This window comes from Cygnus atratus, chromosome 3 (genome assembly GCF_013377495.2).
Source record: "Cygnus atratus isolate AKBS03 ecotype Queensland, Australia chromosome 3, CAtr_DNAZoo_HiC_assembly, whole genome shotgun sequence".
In the NCBI taxonomy this organism is placed as follows: Eukaryota; Metazoa; Chordata; class Aves; order Anseriformes; family Anatidae; genus Cygnus; species Cygnus atratus.
Genome location: NC_066364.1, coordinates 95,858,501 through 95,880,681, shown reverse-complemented (window position 1 = coordinate 95,880,681; position 22,181 = coordinate 95,858,501). Strand labels below are relative to the sequence as shown.

The 22,181-nt window shown below is 39.0% G+C and overlaps 1 long non-coding RNA gene across 1 annotated transcript in view; it reads left to right on the top strand.

The window, feature by feature from the left end:
- Positions 1-22,181, top strand: part of LOC126913233 (uncharacterized) — a 35,227-nt gene that overhangs the window by 11,960 nt on the left and 1,086 nt on the right. Inside the window, exon 2 of the long non-coding RNA XR_007707969.1 lies at positions 21,872-22,118. This is a non-coding gene — a long non-coding RNA (uncharacterized LOC126913233). The remainder of the gene's footprint in view (positions 1-21,871; positions 22,119-22,181) is intronic.

Genomic DNA, 22,181 nt, shown 5'->3' with positions numbered 1-22,181 from the left:
CACATGTCAGTTAGCCTTTAAAATTGGAAAGTGATGCAATATATATATATATATATATATATATATATATATATATAAAAGATAAAAGAGTTACGCTCACTATGGTCTTCAATCCATGACAGGTTGAGGAATCTCTTTTTTGTCAATAGAAGAAGAACATTCTGAGCCCTTGCAGAACTATACCTGACCCACGTGTGGAGGGTGGGGAGGGGGAAAGTTGAAAACTGGGGAGGAAGAGGAGAAGACTTTGGGCAATGAAAGGATTTAACTGTATTGGAATTAGCTCTAGATCATTCAACTAGACTGAAACAAAATTAATTATAAAACTTTCGTTTTGAAGAAGCTGAGCCAGAAAAAGCACAATGCTGCCAAATAATATTTAATAATTGTATTCAAAAATTAGAAAAAGAAACCTTTGGGACTCTCAGTAGATCATTGAAACCAACTGCTCTTTTGATGAAGTATGTGTCTTTCTCAGATTAAATTACAAGGGCTGTCCCATGTTCTCCTGAGATTCTGCAAACCCATATCACATTATTTTAGTAAAAGCAAAATAAAAAGAATTAATTGGTGATCACAGACTTTCTATGAAAGGGCAGAGAAGAGCTTTAATGAGAAGTTACTCAAATGCTCTGCTGCTTTTCCCCAGCCTGAGCCTCACGCTTTCTATGGCACAGAGAAAAACTACTTTTCTTGAACAATTTCATATTTCCTGGCCCTGCTCATGTCTTGTAAGTGATGACGTGTCTTAGAAAATAGAGCAACAGAAAGAGAATGATGGTTGAGTGAGTTGGGAAAAACACAAAGAAACCTTTTCAAAAGAGAAAGGGATGTGTTTACCTTTTGCTTTGGCTTCAGCTATGTCTAGACACAGCTTTACATGCTTAATGGTAACCTCAAATCCCTGGGGACAGTCATCTCGCTCATTAATGCCCAACACTAATGCCTCCTTGAGGCATTTTCTCCAAGGAGATATTAAGCAGTGCCACCAAAACTTCCAGAATTGAGTTTGGCAGGGCCTGGCAGGGGTGATTTTGGCTTCTTGAAAACAAAATTTTACACGCTGTTGCTTTGTTCTGCCAAATGCTTCTAGTCCTGGGACAGGATGTTCACACACAATGCAACTCGCCCTTGAAACTCCATGGGTGTGTATTCACCATTAACAAATTTTAGGCCATACTTCAGTGTTTATATTGATTTGATTACTAAAGCTTTCTGAGATGTTTTGCATGGTGAATTCAAATGTAGTCACAAGTGGGAAAAATGTTAATTGGATTGGACAGCTCTGTGTTAGATTTCAGGTGCCCCACAGCTGTGAGCCTTTTTTCTTTTCAACAGTGTTTTAGTCAAGAAGTGGAATTAATGCTGGATTTATCTTAACATTTTTGATTCTTCTGGCTTTGCATGCCCAGTTTGAGACTCCCACTGGGAAATAATTGAAATCCCTCTTGGGAGAGTTTCTGCAGCAAAACTGTTTGCTTTTCGAGCTTCCTTTCTGTTGGGCCTCACTTAAAATTGACGGAGATGTGGCTGGACATGTTGTTCAGTTTTTGAAAGGGTTTTGGGTGACAAAGCAAGACCAAATGGCTGATTTGGACTGATACCTAGTACAATGATTTTGGTCAAAAGCAAGTATGCCTCTTTTAGATTTTTAAGTGTTAGATTTGTAAACTTTATTATTTTTTTTAAGTACAGAAGGTTTTTGTGTCTTTCATTTGATTAAAACATTTCCTGACAGCACATGCCGTGGAGGGTATGCAGTGGGTGGAACGGTTCGGAGGATGGAAAGGTTAACCTGGCACTGCAGGATCTGGGCCTCTTACACTTGTCACAGGAACTGTCCTTACAGGGACTCTTCTCCAAGATGTTTCCTCTGTTTTCTAGCTTTGCAATGCCTACTACAGATTTTGGTAAAAGAAAAGCCAGTGATGACTCTTCTGACTTTTTGAAGTTCAGATTAGGAACTCTCATTAAATTGGGAGGGATTTGGGAGCTTTTCGTTGGTATTGGAGCCGTCTATCACTGCAATTTATGATCTTAGAAGCCTTCATGACAATAACTGCAAAACAAGGTGAAAAGGATTGGAAATAAAAATTCAGGGCTCAAGCTGATAATTGCTGATTAACACCTTGTCTGTGAGTACTTTGGTCAGTATTCATGGCTCTATTCTTGTCCAACGGTCTAACTCTGATCTAATCTGGGAAAGGCTGCAGAGTTTTCTGGAGGCAGATGACAAACTATTTCCCTTAATCTGAAATAATTTTTTTTGCCACAAATTAAATTTCATGAATCAGGAAAACAACAACAATAGAACAACAACAAAACTCACAGCAATATAAAGCTGAGAACTGAAGAATAAAATGGGGAATTATAAGAAAATGCACAAGCCATATCTTGGTGCTAGAGCTTGCTTTCCAGAGGAGCAACAGTGCTCCCCTAGAGAAGGGGGACCAGGGCTCCTGTTTGGCTTTCTGCCATTGAGCAGACAGGGCAAAGACAACATTTCAAGGATATCTTAAAAAACTATAACTACTCAGACAGCCCAGCCATTCTTGCACATCTCAGACTATCCCGGCTCCTAGGAGCAGGCTCAGACACAAAGCAGATCCCAAATGACTTCCTCTAGGGAGCACTGGGCTTGGCTGCCTCCTGCTCCTGCCGCCTCTTGCATGTCCCAACCATGCTCCTCTTGGGTCCTGCTCTACAATCACTACATATCCATCAGTACAAGTAAATCTATTACCGTGGCCATTATAACGGCAATAAAGTGGCTATAGAGAGAAAGTAACACCACATCACTGGGGTCTTGCCTTTGAACATGTTCTCAAAGATATAATTAAAACCACCAAATGCTTATTTCAAAGCCAAAGTTCGTAAGTGATGGGTCTGGCATCATGCCTATTGCAGGACGGCTAATTACACCATAAATTAAACTTTATTTTTTTTTTTTTAGCCAAACATTATGACCTTTAATAAAATTGTTTTTACAACCAGCTGTCAATAAATCATCCAGGAAAGCTAGTGAGAAATGTTCTGTGAGCACTTCACTTCTGTGAATTTCATTAGGTGCACTTTATTTGGTTTTGTGAGCTATGATGGTTTTTAAATCTCAAATTAAAAGCTCCGAACCATAAAAACTAATTCAAGAACATTAGCATCTCAGTCTCTGAAAATGAGCCTCTCTAATTGCAGAAATTAGTCAAGATTGTATAACGATCAGGAGGTCATTAAAAGAAAAAAAAAAAGAAAAAGAAAAAAAAAAAGAATAGTGCTTAGGCAGTGGTTGGTTCAGCTACAGTAGTTCCAGAAAAGCTTTTTTTGCATATACCCTTAATGACAGAAAAATGTCTTTGGGTAGATTGATTTGAAAGACTCGTTTAAGTGGTTTGATTTCTCAGACATCAGTTTTCTGGATTTATTTATTCTCCTATACACATCAGGCCTTTTGAGTTTGTACATGTACAAGAAGTTATCTGCGTATTGTACTATTGTGTATGTAGTGATGAAGTATGAGGTAATGTCAATAGGCTTTATTTCAGGAGCTCTTTTTGTTTTGCATTCTTAAGGCTTCTGTACTACCTCATGATAATTACAAATATTTGTAGGAAATATACTATAATGTTTGATTTGTGGCTTTAAGATGGACATATTTTAAAACCAGGCATTTTTATTAGATTGGTACCAGAAAATGAAGCTGTTAACTTTCAACTCCTCTGCCTCATAAAGCTCTTCTAAGTTGCAGAGTGGGTTTGTTCTGTGTGGTAGAAATATCTAGAAAGACTTCAAATATGAATCTAAAGAATCAAGATATCAATCCTTACCCATAATGGGTTATGTATTATAAAAGTCAGATACACCTTGTTGAGCAGTACATAGCTTCCATAGATCATTGTTTATACAGTTGCTGACATCTCATGCAAATGTTTCCATTTTGCCCTGTGGTTTACATCCAGAAGATTCCCCAGGAGTGCATCTGTACAGTATGTCCACTCCCTCTCTCATATTTGTTTTCAGAGACTCTAAAATAATAGAATAACAGAATCAATCATTTAGGTTTGGAAAAACCTTCAGGATCACCAAATCCAACCATTGACCTGATTCAGCAAGTCCTATCACCAAACCATGTCCATTAGTGCCATGTCCACACATCTCTTAAATATCTCCAGGTGTGGGGACACCATCGCTTCCCCGGGCAACCTGTCCCAACTCTTGGTCACCCTGTCTGTGAAGAAATTCTTAATACCTAGTTTAAACCCCCATTGGTGCAACTAGTAAATAAATATTTAATCAAAAGGTGAAGTAGAAGACAAGACTTTCTAAAACATTTTACTAGCAAATTTTTAAAATTACCACTTGTCCTGCACTCTCCCTTTATTTTTCTTCCAGGCTTTTTTTCCTGTCCCCTGCTTCTTGTCACAAGCATTTGTGCATTGTCTGACCCAAAAGTCTTTCAGCATTTCTACACCAAAAATATGAACAAATTAGGTAATGCTTTGCATTTTTGCTTACCATTGCAGGTTCCCTGGGAAACCTTTTGGTGCCCATGGGATGCTTTGAGACACCCGCACCCCTCCTTCCACAAGCTCTTCTGAGTCTCAGTCTGAGGCATCAGTTTCCACGCACAATTTTCCTTCTCAAGGATGCACAGATCAACCCATTCACTTATTTCTGGCCACACGTTTAACCACAACTGAGCACACAAATGTGCACTGCCAAAAACAGGCTTTCAAAACCAAACCTCGCAGTGTTGTTATTCACATTGTTCCCCAACTTCCAGTCCCACATGTGCCAATGTGTAAATGCAGACGTAAGTATGCACACACTTATCTTTGGCATAGTGATGGAAGTGTCCATTTTTATTCTATGACTTGCTTTTACAAAGTGGGTTCCTTTACTCTGGTACACATTATAGCTCTGCTACATCTGAAACAAACATTATGTTTACATTTCTCATACATGGTATTTAGTGAGACTCATGTCATAGTTATTCTGATGACCTCTAATGTTTTCAGACTGAATTTCAATTAACACGTTTTTCCCTAAGCATTTGATTGTATGACTTGTAACTGTCATTTAAATGCTTTGGCAAAACAATTTGAAAAACAGGAAAAAAAATCAAACAGAAAATTAAATATTGAAGCATCAACTCTGAAACTTACTGTGAGAAAAACAAATTAATTCTAAACTAATTCTAGGCAAGATGTAGGCTACTGATGAGGGCAAAAGAAATCAGAGTGTATAAATATCAGTTACTTGAACTCCATGAAACATACACACATACACGCGCCTGCACGCACACACGCACAATGTTAAGGTTGATCTGGACTTTTTCCTTCTGGCTTCATTAATCAACTAGCCAGTTAATCTGAAATATTTCACTTCAGCTTCACAGATCTGTTTTATGTATATACATTTTTCAGCTTTTATTTTGTTTGAGGTTTTTTAATATTACTTAGCTTGCCCTTCCATTATTCTTGAATGTTTAAGGTTGGAAAAAAAGTAAATTAAAGATCCCCATGGACTGATCTAACACAAGAAGGCAGATATTTTTCCTTTTTCTTGGATCACGTAGTGCATTCAGTTTAAAAACAGTAAGTCCAGGAAAAATGCTTTAAACAAAATACCAGTCTCATATAATAGTAGGCATCTCTTTCTGCAGCCATGTTTATCAAATGCAGAAGCCATAGGTACTTCAGATGAATAACTCCTATTTAGTTCCTAATAAGTATCAACTTGAATTTGTGTAACTTTATCCATATGGAATATGCATCTTAAGTATTCGAATTGCCTTGGTGAGCAGTATATGGATTTCACAACTTCTCTACCTAGCGGTCTATTAATCTATCTTTGGATTTATTTATGTATTTATTTATTTTAAATAATGAACAACTGACTTTTCCAAAGATACCAAATAAAAAATACTGTTCAGAAAAGATTATTCTTCCGTATTGATTTAGCAGGTAAAGCTATAAAGTGAGTGCTCCCTGTGCATTCTTTCACCGTGTAAGAAAATGGAAACTCTGGCAGCTGAGAGAAGAGTGTCACTCTATATGACTCTTGCTCTGTATTATGACCTACCTGCTAGGATTTTCTATCAAATTCCTGTTTCCTTTTTTTTTTTTCTTTTTCTTTTTTCCCTTAACTGCTTTAGCTTTCACGAGACTACTCCATTCATTTTAACTGCGTTTTTCTCATTGCACGGCATTGTCTTGCAGCAAAAGACTCATCAAGCTCCTAGAAGAGCCAATATAAATATTAATTGTGTCAATAGAAGGCACTGTCTAATATATACATAAAACTTCAGGGACATGAAATGCAAGGACTTGCCAGCTGCAATATTCATGTCCAAATTACTGTCTGCAAGTTTGTATTTAAGGTTTTAGCTCTGGCCTGGTACCGGGAAAGGGGAAACCCAGCACTTATTACTAAGAGATTCCTGACAGCTGCAGGCTTATCATACTGTCCAATTATAAGAAGTTTCCATGAGAATTTTCTGAATTTCTGAATTGATGTTCTTTTATTGCATTTTTACCTACACAGGATATAAAAGATGAATACTACTTTTGTGGGTTAAGTTTTTAGTTGCTGAGTGTGTACCTGTTGCTTTATACACGTTCCATTATTTGCCTTCCAACAAGTGAAAGTAAGAGTTGTAGACAACTAAAGAGTTGCTGGATTGTGGGAGAGCTCAGGGAAAGCCAAGATACCAAACACCTGTTTTTCACTAAACTTGAGGATGTTGGGTAGGTCAAGAGGGGAGCTGTGGGTTAGCTCATTCCACTGTAAAGCAATGAAAGCCATAAAATATTATGAGCAAAAAGCCACCTGTTCCTGAATTAGTGCTTGCCGTCTACCTTTGTGGTTTAAATTGAAAGTTCAGTATCTAGGCAGCCTGTTTTCCTTTTGCTCTGACTTAGCCATAGTGTGTTAATTTTTACAGTGCCTCCACAATCAGCTTCATCTTAAACCTCTTTGCAAAACATAAAAGCAGGTGCACGCTTGCATCCCTTCTTCTCTCAAGCACAGCACACTATTGGTAATGCTACTTTTCTGTAAACAAAGCATAAAAATCAGGTGAGTGTCAGAAAAATTCAATACCAAAGTACAAGGGAAGATTTTCAGAAAGATAGATCCATCACAATGGATGGCTGAGACAGCGCTCCTTGATTTGCTTCAGGTGTTGTTTTCTACAAATGCTTTCCAAGCGGCAGCTCTCCTCTGGCAGCCTCAGAGTCTTTGCTGGATAGAAAAGCTGATGGTCTTGGTCTGTACTGCTCGATGTCAGTATGGAAAAGCATCGGTATTTGTATAATTTGGTACTTTGGGTGTGGGCTTGGAGGTTTTTTTGGTGTTCTGTTGTTGTTTTTTGTTTCCCCTGGCAACGTATTAGTTTGTTCAGATTCACAATGTAAGTGTGGGAGAAAAGAGGCCAATCTTACTGACGAGCCACATACTTGATGGGAGGTGCTCTGTAGTCCAAGGGGGCAGGACCTCATCGTACCATTACTACATTGGCCAAAAGACAACTTGATGAAGGCAAGAAGAGCAGCCAGAGAGGGGTTTTCATGGCTGGTAGTTCTTGAGATGCATATGGAAGAGAGTGTAGTCTAAACAGATTTAGTCTGTCCTGTTCTAAAGATAATGTCAGTGTAATTGACTCTGTGGGACCCAAGGTCTAGTAATGCTATGCATGTATTTTTTTTTGATCTGTTTTACTGTATATCCTCAGACTCTTGTTCTTCCAAAAATGCTTGCTGATATCCATCTGACTGATCACAGAATCACAGAATATCCCTATTTGGAAGGCACCCAAGAGGCTCATTGAGTCCAACTCCTGGCTTTACACAGAACTATCTAAAAATCAAAACCTATGTCTGAGAGCATTGTGCTTCTTGAACTCCAGCAGGCTCGGTGTTGTGAGCGCTTCCCTGGGGAACCTCAGTGATCACCCTCAGTGAAGAACCTTTTCCTAACATCCAGCCTGAATCTCCCCTGTTGCAACTTCATTCTCTTGGGTCTTGTTGCTGTCACCAGAGAGGATAGATCAGTACCTGCCCCTCTGCTCCCCCTTGTGAGGAAGCTGCAGGCCACCATGAGGTCTCCCCTCATGAACCTGTGTTGGCTATAATAATCTGTGAAGACATCAAGGCCTTGGCACAGTAATTCAGATCTTATTTGGGCTAAGGTGCACCATTTCTGTAGTGCTTCTCTCCATAGATAACTTGTCCAGTCTGTGTGGTTGTGAGAGGGTCGGGAATCTTTGCTTTTCATCTCCACAAGAAAGCTTGTGCCAACTACATGATGTTCCCATCACTCATCTTCTGGTGTACTTTTCTTATCAGGGATCATGAAAGGGGAGATTTATCTTTAGTATAAAAAATACATATTTTTTTGCAATATGATATATTGGGTTTAAGGAATAGCTGTATGCAGTTTATGCAGTTCAGGCTTGCGGTTCATCATCCTTACTGTTAACATACATTTGCCAAGTGGTATAAAATGCCCAGGAGAACCTTAACTTGGCTGTGTTTCAATGGTTTGATATTTTCACATTTCTCTGTTTTTAAATATATATTTTTTTAATTTTCCAAAGCAAAATGTTCCTTCAGAGCATGCTCTAAGTTTTAGTCTAGTTTTGATTCCTCTTATTTTGTTAGTTCTGGTTTATTTAAACCAGACAATAAGACAATAATCAGGTTAGCTTTGCAAGCAAAGGAAATAAATAGAAAGGTTAGAAAATGGAAAGAACTTATCTCAGACTCTGTAAGAACTATGCACAGATATTAACATTGATTTTAATGTATTTCAAAGTAGGCTTATATGACTTTTATTAGAAAAACCTTAAAAATCCCCACCCCCCACCCCCAATCACAGAAAGATTAATGAAGTGGTTGTTTGATTTAGTATTTGTACAGGCTGCTATTTACCAAAAGTGAAACCTCATATTCTTCTCTGCAGACTCCAAATCCACTTCCTCAGTTTCTGAGCTTGGGCTGTCAACCATTTCCAAAGCTCTGTGGTAGCACTATTAATAATTCTTTTGATATTCTTTTCTCTAATAAACGTAAATCATCATGAACTCATTTGGTATTAGGGTGGATGTCATAAGTATTTCTAGGGTATTCCATCACTTAATAGAAACACTCAGTCATATAGATCTGACTAAGACTAAACCAACAACATTGCTGTGGATGAAAACTTGAAGGAATCCCATCCCGTGTTGTGAATAGAAGTACTGTCATGTATGTTGATGTGAAATTGGGTTGGAGTGTGGCAAGGGGGTCCATGAGGGGGGAGATGAAAGGCTGACTCCTCCAAGCTTGGAGAGGGCTCCGCACAGGGAGCATGCTAGGGCTCCAGGCATTGTGCCCTGGGCTGGAAGCCCTCCCACCTACAAAAGCAAGGCTAGTGTTGCTGTTTCTCTGCATTTGCTTGTCTCGGCACAAAGCGTAGGGCAGTGGTGACCCACCTGCCTATGGGGATAGAGAATTATGCTTCATATTTGATATTCACAGGGGGGTTTTGCACTCACTTTACTTCTTTTATGCTTCAGAGGGGACAAACTGGAAAAAAAAAAGTTAAATTTTGATGGAAACTTGCTGAGCAAAACATAATCCCTTTCCATATATATATATTTTTCCCCCAGGGAAAATGTACCTGTATAACTTTGTGTTATTCAGTAGTGGCTTTTGCCATGAGTGGGCCTAGAAGCATAATGAGGAGTGAGCAGGTCCCCTTGGAGGGTTTTTCAACCAGGTTAAGTTGTTGCTCTCTGCGGCACTCCAAGGGTAATTTCCATGAGGTGGGGATCTGCCTGCCTTGGTTTTGAAGGAAGCCACTTCCTTAATCTCAGCTGGAAACCTGCTTAAATTTGCTTGCGCAGGGTGAGGAGCATAGTGCCTGGGCAGCGGTGTAGGCCCTGCCCTTCCTGCCCGGCCTGCTGAGGTGGCCTGGTGATGGCAGGGCACAGGCCAGGCCAGGCCATAAGGAAGAAGAAGAGGGGAAAAAAAAAAAAAAAAAGAAGAAAAAAAAAAGAACAATTGATTTAATGTGATTTAATGTGGCAAAATAGAAACCCTGCTCTTTAAAGTTACTGAACCAACACATTTCTTTGTAGCCACATCAAAAATAAAGCTCGTATTGCAGTTGCTGAGGGGCAGTTTCAGCTTTGCTATTGAGTCATACAGTGAAATTTTAAGTAAGGTTTTTCCTTTACATTTTGTTTTCGCTTTTTGGAGGACCGGATATTTACATTTAGACTGGGGTACCAGGAAAGCAGGCAGCTTTACAAACTTCACATTACTTGTCACCTTTTTTTTTTTTCATGAAGTAAGGTATTATTTTGACAGTAATTGTAAATGATCTTTGCACTGCAAAGATATGAGATGTCAAATTCTAGACATCTAGTCAAATTAATGAAATATGACAGCTTTTTAATGAGTCCAAATATTGGTCTGCATGATTGTTTTATTTATGTGATTGAGGTCAATTACATCCTATTAGAACACAAACAATAGCAATCATTTAAATTTTTCTGTTAGCCTTTAACTGTGGTTAAATGTTTTTTCCTAAACAGCTTCTTCTAATATCTTTAATTTGCAATATTTTTGCTGGTGCCAACTGTTCTGCTAAAGTTTTGCAATGGATATAAACCACAGTGGTTTGTTCATTACACTAGATGCCTACAGATTTCTTTTTCTCTGTAGCTGTGCTGTATGATTTTATATGAAATTGATTCTGTACAACTGTAACTAATAGTATTTTCCTGGAAACAATCAGAACATCTTGTACCAATGTTTACAATAAATGTATAAGAAGAAACTGATATCTATCTAACAGTTTCCAGGAAGATATGAATTAATGCAATGTCAGACTCTGAATGTCTTGCAAAGGGAAAGTTTGGGTTTTATTTTATTTGTATGGAAAGTCGTCATGTTATTTGAATTCCCTTGACATTTTTTCATACTTCAGAGTGTGCTTTTTTTTTCACATTGTCCATCCATCGGACATGCTGATCTTATGTGCTGCCTGGGAAATGTTAATTGAACAATCCTGAGTTTAACCCCTCCTTCACATACTTTGTAAAAATACAGCTGTTAATAATGTTTATTTGGCTTCAATTTAGATATGAAAAAATCCATTTCAGGAGGTTACTCAAAAAAGGTTTAGACTTAATATGTGTTCCCCACATATTAAGAGCAATGGCACGTGCTGTAAAGAATAAAAACCACAACACACAGACATCAGTCCTCACGGGCTAATGGAAATCTAGACCTGATTAAAAACCCATTTCATGACTTTTTTATTGCAGGGGTGGGTTTGATAGCTGTCAGTGTACAGGAAAATAGCACATCTGGAATCTTACTGTGTACTTGTGCTGGCTGGTATAACTCAACCTGTGTGTCAGATATGTTTTTTTAATAGCCAAGATTTATTTGGTTTCTATTAATTTTTTAAAAGTCTTTGGTAAGTATGCTTATTAAGTACTAAATTTTTACCCTCCACAAATTAAAAGCTATATTTTAGTAGTGAGCAGTTTCCTTTTAGGAAAAGTAAGAAAGCCAGAAATATGCATTAGTAATGTGGAGAGTTAAGTTATTTGATTACAAACGTACCCTAGTGGGTTCTTGGGGATGACTATTTTGCAATTTGTTTAATGAAAGTTGCATTTTTCTTGTGACGTTTATATCTAGTTATGGGAAGTCTAAAACAAGATATTAAACAAGTAGCAGACTCTTTGACTCACAATAATATCATGTGTTTATTTTCCCATTAGGACAGCGTATATGTTTAGGAAATTGTAAATATAGTTTAAAAACACTCAGATTTGCTTGTAAAATATGAAACTTCAATAAAGAAGAGGCTGGTTTCCTGAGCAATGTCTTGGAGAAAAATGAACACTCAGTTGCAAATCAAGATCTCCAGTGTTGCTTTTGGTATCAGATCTAACCGAAATTTTAATTAAATATGCATATTTTGTGATCATTCTTATGTTAAAACAAGAACAGGGCAATTAAAAGACATTTGACAGTCCCCACATCCTTAGATTTATTGTCTAGTTAAATTTCTAATACTGCAGTTTCAGAACTTCTCTATTTTAATGTCTCTGGAGATACGTACAGCTGAATTATCTAATATATTTTCCTATATTCAAATTATGGTCTAAGATCAACAATAACCTGCTTGCTTCCTGTTGTGGATGATCCTAAAAATCCCTAAAGATTGAGCTATGCATATAAGCTAGTAGTGTTTTGGCTGATTTACTCTGCAGTGTAATTTAAGCCCTGTCCTACTTGGCAAAACCACAACATTTTACAGTTCTTGCAGGTTAGAGTTACCAGCTGAAGCTGTAAGTCTTCAATGGGAAAATAGCCAGAAGGAGATAAATTCTAATCACATTCTATTATCTTCAAGATAGCAGTGTTTTTGAAGCAAATTACATACTGTTTATTCAATTTATATACAGTATAGGTGGACACACATTTAAGTGTAATTCCAGTGTTAAAATGACTAGCTATAAAAGTCATAACAGAGGACTTTAGAATGTCACTACAAAATACTCCAAAAATTCAGTCAATTCATTTGGCTAACATGGAGAGAAAGAAAAGTACAATTTTGGGGGGTGAAGTCACCTACAGAAACAATCATCTGTCAAGTAGCCATAATCTTGACATAGCAGAATGTCCACCAATTTTAACTGGACTGAATCTAACTGAAATACTTGCATGTGAGGTATTTGGGAATTCTGTGCAGTACTGTATTATTTGACCCAAAATACACCAGTGTTTTCAATTTCTAAAAGGCTTTAGAGCAGAGTGCAGTAGTGATTCCTCAGATAATTATTTATATTTTACAAAATGTACCATGTGCATTTCCTAGTATCTTAGGAAGAATTATTCATAAGGATTAAATTGAACTTGTCAAAATAAATGAGCAACACATAAGTTATGAAGCACTAACCTAGATTTTGGGTTTCTTACTAAGGAGAATTTTTCAGAAGCAGCCTGTGATTTTAGGATGTTGTGATTAATGGGTGGGTGGAAGTGGGAGATATTCTGGTCTTTTTTTTTCTTTTTTTTTTTTTTTTTTTCTTTTTGAGCCAGCAGCTCTGGCTCTTACTGATTTATACTGGACTCTAACCTGTGCTCTTTCACTCGCTTCCTACCTTCTTTTGCTGATTCCTCTTAAGAGTTCTAAAGCTAGAAACATAAAATGTTGGTAAGCAAAGGCTGCTTTACCAGACAAGACCCCCCACATGCCCACTCCTTAACTCTTTAATCAAACTGAACAAAATATAATGTTTCTGACAGGCTTGTGGACTTAGGAATTATTGGGAGGTACCATTTTTTTTCTCCCTCTTGTGTAGTACAAAACTTCTTTACTGATTTTTGGCAAGTAACATAAATTTGTAGTAAACTTTTGCACTGTTTAGTTGCAAAGGGTCAACCCAGAGTCAGTGCTTCATTTTTACCTCAAAATAAGCAGAAACTAAAATAGTCTGTAGACTTGAGTACCACAGTATATTCTTGAAGCAAGGGCCTGTATTAGTGAACAGAGGACTGTGATTTTGAGAGGTGTTACCCGTCACAACCCCACTGGTATGTTCGTCTGCTGTGCCATAAGGCTGGTTGTGTTGGGCTGTTGTCCTTCATAGCTTCTCTGGGCTGGCACAGCTACTTCAAGAGGAGACAGTTCTGCTCCACAGACCAAAGCAAGTAGCTGTCATCGAGGCAGCCCTGCTAGGCTTATCTGGTGCAGGTCTGCATTACTTGGGCTGGGAGAGCAGATGCTAGTGCAGGACGGGTGACCTGAGCTCAGTAATCTAGCTTCTCCCAAGCACCAAGTGATAAGACAAGGGGAAATGGCCTCAAGTTGTGCCAGGGGAGGTTTAGGTTGGATATTAAGAGAAATGTCTTCACTGAAAGGGTTGTGCAGCCTTGGAACAGGCTGCCCAGGGAAGTGGTTGAGTCACCATCCTTGGAGGTCTTCAAGAAATGTGTAGATTTAGAACCTAGTAGCATGGTGGACTTTAGTACTAGGTTAGAGGTTGGACTAGATGATCTTTTCCAGCCTGAATGATTCTATGGTTCCATGATTCTAAATACAAGGTCACCCTCCTCTTGTGCAGTGCCAAGCTCCCAAGTGCCATGCATGGAGCCGCTGCGCTCAGCAGGCCATTTTGGTAGAAGCCTTATGACAGGTGTGACCTTTACCACTGGTGAGTGCCACTGCTGGTCACTAATTAATCAGAACTGTGTTGACTTTACTCATGTAATAGTTCCGTGGTGAACAAGGTCAAGTCATTTACCATTGCGCTGGGATGCTTGCAGAGATCCATCACGTTTGTTTTATTCTATATCTGTAGAATTTGGCAGTGTTTGCATGAGCAGACAAGTACAATTAAAGGCATGAAAATATCCCCCCAGGACTGCAGCTTTTGTGTTTGATTCCTGGAATTTGAGGAGACGACAAAGCCTAACGATGACCTCTTAGCCATTTCCTCCAGTCATTCTCACATCAAACTTACAGGCTTGAATTCAACCATAGCTTATTTTTTTGAAAGACATTTGGTTTTGTTATTAAGTCTTCAAGTGACAAGGAATATATTATGTCCTCAAGTAGACTATTTCAGTGCCAATTTACCTCCCTAGTAAAAATGCACATTTTTTTAGTCTGATTTTGTCTGCTCTAGCTTGGACTTTTTCATATCCCTGTCTGCAAGCTTAAAGTAGATTGGATGATTTATAAGATGAGAAATATTTTTGGCATGGATGGTCTTATAAACCATGATCAAGTCAAGCATTTAAATTATCTTGGATAAATTTGAATCTCTTTAGTCTTTCAGGAAAAGACGGGGTTTCCAACTACAGAACCATCCCTCTAACCCTTTTCTGAACTGTTCCCAGTTTCTGAACACCCCTTTTAAGTACAAGTCTGCTAGAGAGATCAAGCTCAGAGGTACGGTAAGCCTTGTCCTGTGCTCTTTTAGTACTCATTGTAATTTACCCGGTGATGCTAAGATGCCTCGGAGTACAAAGTAATTTTCCTTTAAAAAATTGGGATCTTTATAAGCCATACAGAGCTCTCCTTCAGGACAGTAATTCTCATCATTACAACTGTCACATCATATTTACTGCTGTTGCTGTTTTCTGTTAAAATGATGAAGCAAAGCAATGTCTGCAATTGTTAACATCATCCTTGGTACAAAATGTCTCATGTTTCCTAGCAGACCCTAAATTAGAGACAAGTAAACTGAGGAGGAAAGAAGCTTTGGCAACCCTGAAAAGCAAGAACAGAAAGTTGCTGCTGAGTGACAGTAATATGAGAGAGGACACGAGGATGACAAATGGGAGTCTGTTAGGGGGACATCTCGGGACACAGCCATGGAAAGCACTTGGGTGGGGAAGGGCTTTTCCTGAGCCCCAGCATGGAAAGTTTGGGTGCAAGGCCAGAACGGCAGTACTTGCTTGGCAAAATAGAGTTGAAAGAAAGAATGCATTCAGCCCCTTCCCAGCTGGAGCAGAGTTTCTGCTTCCAAAAATGGCATGAGAAGTCCCACAACAGCCATGTTTGTGGTCCTGGTAGCTCTGCCACAACCTAGCAGATATAAGGCATTGAGCCATTAATGTCAGCTTAGATCATGTTTAAAAGATTTCCTTTATTATTATTATTTTGGCATTCATAGTAGCTCCTACTGTTGTACACCTTTCTTAACATTTATATTCTGTAGAAACTTCTGCACATTCATTCTTTATGGGGAAAGGTTTTTTGTCTGCTTGCAGGAAGGGAGCTTTCAAGCTTTGGACCTTAGGAGACAGGAGCTGGTACAGCATGTCTTAGGGGTTTTAACACAACCTGAATGGCAGGTCTCTGTGGGTAACGGATAACCCTTCATGAACGGACCATGTCTGGCAAGGGGTTTAGTGACACTGCTGAACAAGGAAGTAAAAGCAAAGTCTTTTGTTCTTGTCAGATTTAAAAACACTGAAAGTAACTCAAAGATAATTTTATAATTTAATATTTTGTCCTCTGTGGTTGCTAGTCCTGCTTACTTCTTTCTCTAGCTTTTTTTCCCTTTGCTGGCTTCATTGCTTTCTCCAATTCCACCCACCTCTGGCTTTCCCACTCAGCTGGAAATTTGGACGTAAATGCCAGTAGAAGAGAATTAGTGAATTCAAAAAGGTCCTTCTAAGATGTTATTGCTGCTCAGGTGAATCATCTATAATATACCAAAAATGCAGAGATGCCCCATCTAAGCTAAAGCCAGTTTAAGTAATGTGCTGGTGGGAAAGTTTTGTGCTTGTAAGCAAATTCACAGACTTCCTGCCAGAAGGGGGTAATTATACAAAGGCCTCTAATAAGCTGTAGAGTTTGTTTCGTGGAGTAGAGGTTTGGAAGCTGAAACAAATGATAGACTTTCTTCCAGAAATATAGTTTTGTGACATTCAAAGCTGGAAAACATTATCCCTAGTTTATAAATGGAGAACCAAAGTGTGGAGATGATTATATGATTTGCCAAAGATTTCAGAGACAGTGTGGAAGAGAACTTAAGTGTGACAACCCTTCCAAAGAGAAATGATACCTCTAATGTATGCAGAGTTGGCTTAGCTCCTCATTGCCTAGCAGAGTCCTACACTTCTGCACTTACTGGCTGTGAAAAAACACCTAATCAAAATGGTAGCCTTTTTTTTGTATTCACTTTTCATAGGCGTAAATGAAAACACCAGATGGAAAACAAAATTTAGCTGACCCTGGCTGTTTTAATAGCTATATCAATATCAAGCATTACTTCTCTTTATTCCATTCTTAGTCAGGAAAGGCATAGATCAACTACTACTTTCCTTAACAGAAAGGGTCACTGAAATATTTCAAATGATGGTGCTTTTCTAGCCAATCTCAGAGAATTAACTGCACTGAAATGCTTCCTGGCTTGTGTTACCACAAAAATTGTAAAAACAGTTTTACAAGCTGTTGTGCTTTAGCACAAAGCAAACACATTAAAATCATTTAATAAGCGTTGCTTCTTGCATCTTCTTGTTAATTTATGTAAGTTAGTCCTATAAAAGAATCAAGAACTGTTTGTTTGGAGCAGCTTAAGATGTTTATTAGCAGTTGTTGGTCTTGCTGTACTTGTAATGTGAGCCTAGATAGGAACGCACAGTTGTAACAGTTCTATGGTACCAAGAGAAGTTAACTTTACATTTGCTTAAAAATGCAGGCAATAAAGCATTGGTGACACAGTAGAATGCAGCACGTTTAATCTACCTGGTCATAAACAGGAATTTGACATTTTGGTGCTGTGCCTCTTCAGATGTGAGCCTACAGGACCTTGCACCTCCACAGTGTCTTTCAAAGGCAGGGTGGAAGCCCCCCCATGAGCTATGGCGAGGTGCCTCTGCTCCTGCAGAAGAGGCAGTGACACATGTTGGGAACCGCTCCATCATGCCAAAGAGTTCAAAGGCCCCCTTAGGAAAACAGCCCAGAGCTGTAAGGGGATGACACAGACGACCTCAGAGATCATCTCCCTTCTCGTTTGCAGGGCTGGAGGGTTCAGGGCAGCGCTGGTTCCAATTACAGGTCGAGCACAGCTGCCAAATTCCAATGGCACCCACATCTTAGGCAGGGCTTTACCGCCTCTCTTCCTGTATCACCAGACTGATACACAGTATATGCAACTGATTTGGCAGATATATAGATTCAAGAGTAACTTGGCATCATCTGTACATATAGTTGGCAAATGTTCAAACCTTTCCATTCACGTGGATCTCAAAGCCAGCCTCGCTTCATTTGTGAATGCAGTTACTTGCCCAAGTCATGCATGATGCCTTGTAATAACGTTATTTCTCCAATAAGTTTAGACCTGTTGGACAACTTTGTGCTGGAACTAATCATGTTTCCTGACATCCACTGAGGAGTGACTCATAATTTGCATATGCTTGCCTTGTATCATAGTTCCCGACCTGTCAATTGAACTGATTCTATGTAGTCACATTGCACAGCAATGTGGCTTTTTATAAGTCTTGCATATTGTGCTTTTTATCGTCTAATTTCCTTGGCTAGGTATCTTTGATTGTGCTATTCTTAAATATATTGGATACAAATGAAATGTAAAGGCTCAGTAAGTAAGGCTTGATGAATAATGCTGGATTTTTTCTACTGTAGGGGTTTAAAAATACACTAAGGGAAAAAACTGCAATTTATTTTTTGAATTTCTGCTTTCATGGAAGAGAAAAATGTTGAAATAGGAAAGAAGGAAAATGGTGGTGAGAGAAATGTTAAGATGAGGTATGAAAGAGACGGGCAGCATTTTCTTTTCTCTTAGCTGCTCTGCATAAGACTTACAACCAGGTGTACACAGTACAATGATTCACTTTCAGAATATTAGTGGAAAAAAGTCAGACATAAATTTTAGGCTGGCTTTCTGCATGGTGCTAGTTTCACTGTTGTTCTTCTCTCTTCTTCTTTATTGTCCTCAGCATCATTGATGACAGCCTGTATTTCTTCCACTATAAAGGACAATATCAGGTAGGAGCAGAACATATGAAATTAAGTTTAATAATGGCAAAATAGTATCTGGTAGCCTAGGAAAAAATGTTGTCCCTACAGTGAGGTTAAATAGGTCTGCAGGTGACATTGCTGGAGTAATAACACAGCCCCTAATTCACTGAGTGCAGCTTGTGATAGGACCGTGCTGTGCCAGCTGGATAGAGTCCTGCTAGCAATGACTATAAACTTTTTTATTAAACATGATTCAGCTTGTCTTTACTTCCATCTCTCCTCCACTAGTTCTCTGAATTGCAATTTCTATCTTCTTTTTTATATGGTTGGAAAAATAACCCAGATGAAAGCTTTCATTCTTTGCCTTATGAATCTCTTTCCTCAGACCCCCTAATGGGAAATTGTTCCTGGAAAGTTTGGACAGTTCCTCTATTTTCCTTAATACTTGCAAACACTAAACCACTGCCTCAGAAGAGAGATTTGTACTGCCATCCACTGCTCAGTTTTTTTTTTTTCCCTGTGTGACTTTTGCTTGTCTCTTTCCCCTTTCTTCAAGGCTATGGCACAGCTTGTGGAAGTGTGTCACATTTCTGTGGTGCAGCAGAGTGGGAGGCAGAAAATCTGGATCTTATTACCAGTTTGCTCATAATCTTCCTGTGCAAACGTGGGCAAGTTATTTATTTCTGCACTGCTAATACAGTGATGTTAATCACTTGCTTCATGGGGCAAGGGTGGCCAATCTGTAACATCGTCAGAATGATTAAGCAGCTCAGATGGGGCTCCCAAAACAGGTCACTGTCATGTGTATGGAGACTTCTGGGCAACCTGAAGCCCCTCTGTGGGACAGAACAAGTGGGTTACCGCTGCTGATGCTGTACCCAGGAGCCTGGGGATTTGGTGGCAAGGCAGCCTAGACCAGCTCTTCAGCAGGTCCTTGGGTGAGTCATCTCCTTGTTCCACCCTGTTGAAATGTTCGTACGAAACATGTAGATTAGCAAGGCCGGCTGTAATGTGAAAATAAATGGAAATGGAAACATGCTGAGCTGTTGTGAGAGAAATATCAAAATCACAGCAAAGAGGGCTGGGAGAGGGCAGGTGGTCCGATCCCTGCCAGATGCAAGTTTATTCCTGCATGTTTGTCTAAGCCATGCTTTAAAAAGTCCCAGTGATGGACCAAGCTGGCACCAAAGTGCAAATATTAGGGTTGATTCATATTATAATGTACCTTTCAGCCATCTTCTGGTTCCCCAAAATAAACAAACTGCAGGGGTTAAGGAGTGCATTCCTCCTCACACATGTCAAAAATCTCTGGCTTACTCTGTTTGCTCAGTTCCCCTGCTCCTATAAATTGTGCAAACTGTGTTCGTCTTGGACACATACTGCCTTATTTTCCCACTTATTGCATATCTTGGCAATATTAGAAGAGAAATACTCTCCCCCTTTCCTTCTTTTTGTCTTCCTGTTAACTGTATTATTTAATTGGGACTGTAAAATGCAAGCACTATTTGCAACCCTTCATGCTTTCTTTGATAGTGAGCACCACAGCATAAAGGTAGTTTAACGGACATGCTAACCCACTCCTTCAAGTACAATCCATCTTTGTGGAGTGTGTAATAAAATGGCCCATACTTGAGACTGACAGGGGTTAAGAATAGATCTGGCAAAACTTGGCATTCCTCCCCAAGAAACGGGACCGAGAGTGTGAGCAACATCCGTGTTCACAGCGAGAAGCCGAGCCTTGGACTCAGACTCGTGCAGCACGCAAACACGATGACAGCCCAGGAAAAAGGAAGAGGAGGAAGAGCTTCCTCTTGATAACCGAGCTAGTCCTCAGTTGCTTCTGATTTTGGTCCCCATCCAGCAAAGGGTCCTGCATGGACTTGGTGCACTTCAGTAGTTCCACTGAGGCAGGTGTAATTTCAGGGTGCTGCTGAATTAATCTTTAAAATCATGTCTGGTTAATAAACACTTGCTGAGAATTTTTAATCCTTAAATTTTCCGTGCTCCTTGCTAACTATGTGGCAAAGAAAATTGCATAAACAACGATTTCTTTCAAAGGCAACCGTACTCGGTTTGTGGCACTACTTGTGAATTCTAATCTGTCCCACCTGGAGATGTCTCTTTTAATGCTAAACTACACTGGAGATTAAAGTTTTTTGAACTGTATAAACAAGTTCAAAGGTCTTAAAATTGCATTAGTTGGTAGGGTGTAGCTGGTTTACCAGTTACCAAAACAATACTTAACTTCTATACAAACACAACATGCGATTAAATACATTCATCTTGGTCTTCAGAGTAGAATTGAATCAGTTTCCAGAATTCAGCTGTGCTTGATATCCGCACATGACACAAGATGGTCTGGAGAAGGCTTGCCAGGGCTTTTTTGTTTTCTCTTCCTCAGTGTACAAGGAACTGCAAACTAAATGGAGCAATATAATATGAACGTGGAGCTGAGTGATATGAGTTTCAAGGAAAAATCACAGTAATGAGGGTGTTTTGCTTCTGCTGAAAATCACCTCAACTCCTCACACAAGACTTCTGCAACTGGCTTTGTAGGTTTTCACAGTCAGAAAGAAATGTGATATTGTCTGTGGCCTTCATGGACGAGAGAGCGCATATGACATGCTCACGTTCTATCGATTTTCCAGATCCAAGAATGCTAATATTTTTCATATGCAATCACACTGGTGTTTACATTATTTGGGGATTTGAAGTCTGTTTTGATGCTTTATGAAGTCTGACATTGCTTGAATAAACAAATTCTTAATAATTGATTAAAAAGCGGAGTTGTACCACTTAATCTGTCTGTGCAGAGAGAGGTATTTTTCCTCTGGGACAGGAATAACCCAGCATTTAGTTAATCAAGTTTTAAAAGCTGTGAATTTAAGCTCTTTGGGATATATACATTACCAATTGCAGGAAGTTGGGAAATAAAAGGAACTTTTCAAATAAAAAGATGTCAATTTAATAGCAAAGGAGCTGGAAACAGATGTTTCACGCAAAGCATAAGAGTTGTGTCATTCCTTTAGGTTTTCAAAGTCACTTCTTGTCAGATGCATTGGTTAAGAGAGAAAATTAATGAGCTGTGTTAAGTTTTATTACACAATCTTCTGATGTGGGAAAGCTTCCCTCCAGGAACAGCTCTGTGCATGGCTTAACTGATTTAGGCATGCCTGCTGCAGTATTCTCCAGAATGTGTTGGAGATCAAAGTAGGGGGAGTTATTCAGGTTTTATGGCAAGGTAATTAAAAAAATATGGGGATTATTACATATAAATCATACTTGCATAAATTTGCTGGCAAAATAAAATCAAATAAACACGTTTAAAAAATGAGATCAGGAAAACATTCAGCCACATTTTTTACTGTTACAGATGCAAAGCTATACCCTGAAGCCTACACAGATGACCTCTTTCTTCCACTGCGGAGAATTTGGCCCAGTTCCATTTTAGCGGTGTTTTCATTTACTTTAAAAAAAAAAAAAAAAGAAAGAAAAAAATCATACTGAGCTCTCTGATGTTGTGACAATGTGAAGATGAGGATGGGGACTTTGCACCGTGTACAACTGACAGAGAAACGGTCCCAGGGAGCGTCGTGGCAGGACTTCCCTTGGTGTCTGAGGTGATTTCATCTGAGATTTTATTCTCCTAGAACTGGGCTCATGTGCCTGAGCATTTACCTTGT